The sequence below is a fragment of the Tachysurus fulvidraco genome, chromosome 14, assembly GCF_022655615.1.
Source record: "Tachysurus fulvidraco isolate hzauxx_2018 chromosome 14, HZAU_PFXX_2.0, whole genome shotgun sequence".
In the NCBI taxonomy this organism is placed as follows: Eukaryota; Metazoa; Chordata; class Actinopteri; order Siluriformes; family Bagridae; genus Tachysurus; species Tachysurus fulvidraco.
In genome coordinates, this window is record NC_062531.1 from 10,429,094 (window position 1) to 10,436,775 (window position 7,682).

At 37.1% G+C, this 7,682-nt stretch overlaps 1 long non-coding RNA gene across 2 annotated transcripts; it reads left to right on the forward strand.

Annotated features, from left to right (window-relative positions):
* Positions 1-1,093: 1,093 nt before the first annotated feature.
* Positions 1,094-5,850, forward strand: LOC113655743. 2 transcript variants are annotated; one of them, XR_007137718.1, is made up of 4 exons: positions 1,094-1,142; positions 1,942-2,113; positions 3,275-3,371; positions 5,790-5,850. It is a non-coding gene; the product is annotated as an uncharacterized LOC113655743 (long non-coding RNA). The 2 variants fall into 2 exon arrangements; XR_003443789.2 differs by lacking the exon at positions 5,790-5,850 and having other exon boundaries at positions 3,275-5,783.
* Positions 5,851-7,682: the final 1,832 nt, after the last annotated feature.

Consider the following 7,682-nt stretch of genomic DNA (forward strand, 5'->3'; position numbering starts at 1 on the left):
TGGCAGACTGGTGTATGCTACCCAGACAGACTCTGCTGGATAGTCAGGGGAAAGGGGGGATCTGCATAGGCCTGAGAGAAGACAGAGACATGAATCTGACTGACTGCAAGAGGTTAAGTCAAGGGCATACTGCATAAAATCAACACTGAGTGATACAGGCTGTAGGGCAACTTGCAAATGATATAGATATTGTCCAAAATGAGATACTGTACAGTTGAGGTGTTGAACTCTGAGATTTACAGCACAAACAGTTCAGCAGTTAATGGAGTGGGCAAGTGAAAGGGAGAGCAAGAGAAAGTGAGTGAGAGAGAAAGAAAGTGAAACAGCACACTATATGAGAGCTGTGTGAACAAGGACTGGCTCTAATGAGAGCCTAGCTTTACCTCCATGACAAAACAACTCACTGTAATGATGTGGTGGGCTTCCCCTCCCTGCTGCTGCTAGTGGGGGGTCTCCTTCCAGTCAACACACTGCCCGTATAATCACAGGTCATCAAACACACTCACCACAGCCTAACAAAGCACCCCAATCAACTACCCATTACTTAGATTAAGCACCCACTGTAGCTGCATTACATTGCCTCTCTGTGCCTTATCAACTCAACTTCCCATATGCAGTAATTACAGTACTAGTAGGAGTTTTAAGGACCAGCACACCAAGGGGTACAATGTGTAGTTAATGGCTTTGGGCTAGCACAAGAACATTATACTTAACATAGATTTTAAACAGAAAAAATTCAAAAAGGTTCATACCTTACATCTTGAGTGTAATAGGTGCAGTATAATGACAGGATGGTAAATGACAGAGAGGCAGATGCAAGTGTAGATATAGTTTATGACAACGAAAACATACAAACGCAAGAGCATGGAACAAAAAAGAGTAATAATATGAACATGACATGAATTATGCAGTAATTAACAGTAATAACAGTAACAAACAGCGACAAAATACAAAAGCTAGATACAGATCACACATCATGTGACATGAGTGACATTCAGACATGACAGAACCAGAAAAAAACAGATTCTACATGGAGATTAGCAGATTGACAATGCACATTCTCAGATTAGAATTAGAATATAAAAAGCCATTACAAAGGTCTCTGTAAACAGCACACAACCCTTTGTATATTCCAGCTTTATGTAAGTTCTGTACTAACATAACTAACATTGTGGCTTCTTAGTTCTACGCTAGTGTCCAAAGTTCTATGTTAGCTTTTGTCTTATACATATGCCTATAGATATCAGAGAAATTGCCTTTTGTAAATAACAGATAATTCTACCATTTATAGCAGCCTCAAGAGTGTAGGGGTAAATGCCCTTTATTTTTGGTTAGACGGGGAGAAAATGAAAGAGGTTTCATAGGTGTATACATACGTTTTACATTTTAATAATTTTCCTTGTTTTTTAACTGCCACAATTTCTGTAATATATTCCTGATCAAAATCCTTAATTTACAGCAATTACAAGTGTTTGACTATTTTGCTTATGCCTTCATTAGAAAATGAACCCTTTAGATGATATTCAAATCATATCAGATTTGATTATGCTGTCTTGCATTTAGCACATATTGCTTCATTTAAATCACCGACAATTCATTCTCTGCCTGAAACATGAACTTGTTTCAAATTTTTTCACTTCTCCTAGTAAAAATTTAATTAAATTAATGCCACTTACGGTTTACAATTCAATGGTGAAATTAATCAAAATACCAGATCGTAAAAATGCAATTGTGCTGTGCAGAGAAAAGCTTTTCTTTTATATTATAAACTTCTTTGTGCTTTTGAAGTTCACCCAACAATAGTAGCGTGAGAGATAGACAGTTTAGTGGAGTTGTTAATGAGAAGTTTTGTTTGACTTTCCATGAGTTAATGGAGAGTTCTTTTTTAATAGCAAGCATTAAGATTCTCTGAATTGTTATGACTTTCCTCATATTAACCAGCATTTGACACTTGAGTGCCAGAGTCTGGGCTCATCTGCATAAAGCAAGCCTACAGGTGAACAAGATCATTTAAACCCACCCCAATACATCAGTGAACTGTCTAAGATACTAAACACGTGTAGCAGAGTGCAGCTGAAAACATGCCAAAAGAAAGCCAAATGGAAGTCAACAGGTATATGCACAGATGGACACAAAGAAACACACTGACACAAATTATCTTATAAAGAGTGAATGAGCCTTTTGCAGCCACTAATTGGAGCGTGGAAAAGAGCATCAGTAGCTTGTGAGGATGAGTGGCCACTGGGGGCAGCGCAGAGCGCTTCGGGAGACTCGGGGTCATTACACCACTAATGGAGCCATATGGCCTGCAAAAACAAACAAAAACAGCCTTTTCCCCCTTTATAATAAGGTCATGCAATGCCTTTGCTTATTTGGATTGAGACCAGCGGGAAATTGCTAGAAACACGCGGCCATTTCAGCATGGTGTCTTGCGTTAGTAAATGGATTTATTTAGTAGGCTGTGCCCTCGGCAAAGGCAAACGTTAAGTTGTGCAAAATGGTTGGGAGTAGGAAGGACAGCTGCAGATTGCAGTGCAATCACTTGGGGAGAATGGCTCAGCAGAGCAGTACGGTCATGATGGCTTGTAAATTGGAGAATTTAGGCATTTAGGATGCAAACCTCATAAGGCAGCCTTTGAGTGAAGTGCTTATGAACATTCATAAAGAACTGGAATTTTACATTGTTGGTAAGACCGCCTTTGAATCCAATATCCAAAATGTATTTTAAATTCATTAATGTTATATGGCATATATAATACATAGTACATATATAATGTTATATGGCATATATAATGCATAGTACTATTGTATAAAAGCTTACAAATGCTTGTGTATTGCATAGCACAACATGTTTTAAATTCGTTTAGAATTCATTGTATTATGTGTCCAAAGGAAAGTTGACACTTTGATATAATGCACTTTAACACTTATATAGGTTTATGTTAGGCATTATACATAGGACATGTTATTATATGAGTATTATACAACACATTCTTAAAGCATTTATAAAGCATTAAACATTAAACAGTTATTGGTATTTTATAAAGACTATAATGTCAGTTTAGTCTGTTTGAATATATTAATTAAGACCTTATCTTTAATAAGGAGGCATGCTATACCGATCAGAAAACTAAATAAATCTCTGTTAAAAGTCCAGAGCAGAAGCAGTTATCTAATTTTCCACACAGTAATTCAACACTCAGAATAATCTCTTTTTAATGATTAATAGTCCTGTAAATTATAAATAATCTATATCATTTTTTTCTCTCCTTAGGTTGCTGAATTTTATTCCCCCAGAATCAAAACGTTGATGGCGTTCTCTGTCAGAAAGTCTGAGCAGTGTGACGCACAGGAATGTGTTCAGTTGGCAGGTGGGCAGAGCCAGATGCCATTTCATGTGTACTGTTCACCAGTCTTATTTCCCAAATTATGCTCCAAACAACCATGCAAATATATTCTCCCAACTTTTTCTGTCAACACTGAGGTTTAGCTGATATAGGTCGCAATTTTCTAAACAAAGAATCAATAACACCATCAGACAACTATCTGTCTGGCAAAGTAAACATTCTAAACAGAAAGCAATTCCTGCCCACGATGCAGACCTTCAGACCCTAAGTCTACATAAACTGTAACATAAAAGCAATGCTGCCTTTAAATTGGACAAAGCGACTGCAGAATGTCCAATGCTTACACAATGCATGATGGCTGTGACCTCGTCCTAAGAGTCTGCTTCTCTCTGGACTTTATAGCTTGTTGGCTGTGTCTGGCCATTATTAGCAGCCCAATCTCCCTCAGCTTTATTGATAACATTATTATTGCTACTTGGCTGACTTCTCCGAGTTGGACAGCTGAATTTCAAATGAAAGGATATGCTCTCTTTTGAACACTTTGCTGCAGTCAATATCTTTCTGTTTTTTTGCTCTAGAGAACTGTGTGATCTCTTTTTCAACTTTTTTCCTGGTATAACTGGACAAAGCTTCATAGTATTGTCACTTTGTAATAAATTGTGATAGCCTTTTGATGAAATTATTTTTAATTCCACTTCACGATGGACCACTCTTCACTAAGACAGGATTTGTAGTATGGCTTGTTTATTGTGCAGACTGAATTTGGTCATTTCAAGAAATGACCAAATTCTGGTATAATGTGTATGGTATATATAGACCAGTTGACCTTAAAAAATAGGAATCCATACTGCATTAGTTCCTAAAATGATTTGTACCTCTATCTTCTGGAGACAAATTCTGATAATGCCACAGCCATATATACTGTATATAGGCCTTGAATCATCTGCTGTCTGGGATGTATGTGCATGTGTGAACTGCATTCTGCCTCTATGAATATATATATATACATATCCTTCATTTTCTACCGCTTATCCGAACTTCTTGGGTCACGGGGAGCCTGTGCCTATCTCAGGCATCATCGGGCATCAAGGCAGGATACACCCTGGACAGAGTGCCAATATATATATACAGTCACTATATATTCACCAAGAACATATAAGCAGTTTGAGTTTATTTCTGATATTAGCTACTATTGATTGGGAGGTTTTGATTAATGTTTGGGTTCAGCAGCTAACTAAACTAGCAATTATTCATCTTTTTGGCTAGGAAATAATCATATGACATCCAGCTCTAATCATGACCTGCAAGCTATAGTTGAAATATAAACATAAAATAAAAAAGGCCAATTGAGACATAGAGATGGGTTTTTGTCACTTCAGGATATGTCAGAGCTCTGCCAGAGATCTTAATCATTTTATCTATATTTGACACAATAAATAATTTTAGATAACAAATCTGTCTTTTCATATTGGTCAATTTAATAAGCAAATGAAATGCGCTATGAAGCCGTTCTATAATAGAGAGACATTGGATTGATCTCTACAAGCTTTATAAAAGTGCTCCATTTCCATTACAGCCACTACCTTCTGAGGTATCCCCAGGTGAAAAAGGGGTAACAGCCAAGAAGAGTTCTCAGTATTCTCACACAAATCGAGAGTTTGGGGTTTTAGATAAGGAGAACTTTGAGGTGGTATTAGTGATGCAGTGCTACTGCAGAGTAAATAAATATAGAAATAACAAAATGCCATCTATTTTTATCAGCACATTGCTGGCTACTCATGTGTCCATACACAACCAAAGAAGAAAAGGGAGGAACTCCCTTCATTTCTGTTCTCTGTTCTTTTCAGGAATGCTTTTGGCAAACTTCTGAATTTTGCTTTAATAAAGTCTCTGGTCTATCTTCCGTTTCTCTCTTTTGGTTTCCTTCACTCTCTGTCACCATCTTATTCACTCTGTCTATTTTTGCTTGTAGCTGTCTATCTCTTCTCTCTCTCTCTCTCTCTCTCTCTCTCTCTCTCTCTCTCTCTCTCTCTCTCTCTCTCTCTCTCTCTCCTTCTTCCTCTTCTTCTCTCCCAACTCCCGGCTTTGAGGCAAAATCCTTCTGGGTCCCAATTAAGACTCAAAGCTGCTGTTCTCTGTATGATAACAGCACCAAGTGCTGACAACATGCTACCTGTCAACAAGAGCATCAACAGCCGCCATCTGTTCATGGGAAAATTGTCTTCATTACACACAAACTCCAGAATGCAGTTCACACATGCACAGACATCCCAGATAGCAGATGATTCAAGGCCAAATATCGCTGAGTTAGAGCACATAAGGACCAGTTATGGCAGTGGCAAGTGTAGTGTAGGCCAAAAGTGAGCCAGATGTAAGCATATACTCATGGGAATATGGCTCTAAAGCATTATATATATACAGTACACACCACCTTTTCAACAGGACAATGACCCCAAACACACCTCCAGGCTGTGTAAGGGCTATTTGACCATGAAGGAGAGTGATGGGGTGCTGCGCCAGATGACCTGGCCTCCACAGTAACGGGACCTGAACCCGATCGAGATGGTTTGGGGTGAGCTGGACAGCAGAGTGAAGGCAAAAGGGCCAACAAGTGCTAAGCATCTCTGGGAACTCCTTCAAGACTGTTGGAAGACCATTTCAGGTGACTACCTCTTGAAGCTCTTCAAGAGAATGCCAAGAGTGTGCAAAGCAGTAATCAAAGCAAAAGGTGGCTACTTTGAAGAACCTAGAATATGACATATTTTCAGTTGTTCTTTTTTGTTATGTACGTATATAATTCCTCATGTGTTATCCATAGTTTTGATGCCTTCAGTGTGAATCTACAATTTTCATAGTCATGAAAATAAAGAAATCTCTTTGAATGAGAAGGTGTGTCCAAACTATAGGTCTGTACTGTATTGTGTATAATACTTACTTGTGGCTGAAAATTGCTGTAAATCCTTCTTTATGTATCATGCACAATATATTATATTACCTCATCATGACAGTGAAAGTTGTGGTTAGCCACATTTGTATCAGTTTATTACCATCTTTCCACAAGGGTATATGGTAAAAGAGGAAAGTAGTAAATGTGGGCAGACAGTGGGTCATTACCCATTTATTATCTGGAATGTATGCATATATTGAAAGAAGAGAGTTAAACTGTTAAGAACCCTCTTTAATTACAACCTTGTTCCCTCTGAAGAACACAGTACAACTGCACTGCATCTTTAACATATTTATCTTGTTAGCATGTTTAACATGTTTATCTATCTCATAAGGCATTTGCAATTACTGCCTGTGAAAAAAAGACAGGTCCCTCTTGCAAATGGTAAAACAACAACTAATTAAAATACAGCCTTGCATCATAGGTAACCACAATTGCACCCTCACACCCCTGTTACTCATAATAGCTTTCACAGTTGGAGCAAATTATCCCGAAGAGCTGATAATAGATTTTCTTCTCTAATTAAAACTGATTTTTCCTCTCTGGTCTATTAATCAGAGAATGAAAATGCTTTGTAAGGAAATATGGAGGAGCTGTTGGCTCTAAATAGGGAGACTGCTCTCATCTCACCTTATGAAGAAACATGCAAGGAGGCCAGGCGAAACTTTTTATCCTCTGCCTTACTGAACAAATTAGCTTCAGGAGACTTATTTCACAGCTTTTCACACTTCCTTTATATTCAGCTGCAGGGAAAAAAAATTACTTTCATGAGTGACAAATGAATCAGAAACAGCTCAGTCAGACCACTCAGGTACAGTTAATATTAAACCTAATGCAGCTTTAGTTCAACTGAGGTTTTTTTTTTTTTTTGTTAGAATCTTTTAAGGGTCCATGTGCCTAGTGCTAGTACTCAAATAAAATATTGCTTATTTATGGGTTATTCAGTGGTTACAGAGAAACACTGAATCTTATTCCTTCTCAAATCTGAAAATTCTTTATTGTTCTTTTTTTTTTTAAAAAAAAAAAAAGGAATATTGCAAAATTACAAAATAATCATTGATAAAATTCATGTTTTATCAATTAACAGTAAATAGTCACTGAAAAGTAACAGTAATTGAAATTTCTGAAAGTTTATATCTGAAAGAGAAAATTTTTTTGGTTTTCAAACAATTAACTGAATGGCAGCAAATAACTTTATTAAAAAAAATAAAAATAAAAAGTAAATTACTGTTTTTAGTTCTCCTAAAAGAGAAACTAGCATAACATTTTTTTCTATCTATGATCTGTTACCTATGATCATTTGCAACCTGTCAAAGCCTTCAAAAGTACATGGAAAAAGGGTCTGCATAAATGACTTAATGTTTCTAAAATCAAGATAAGTCTTAACA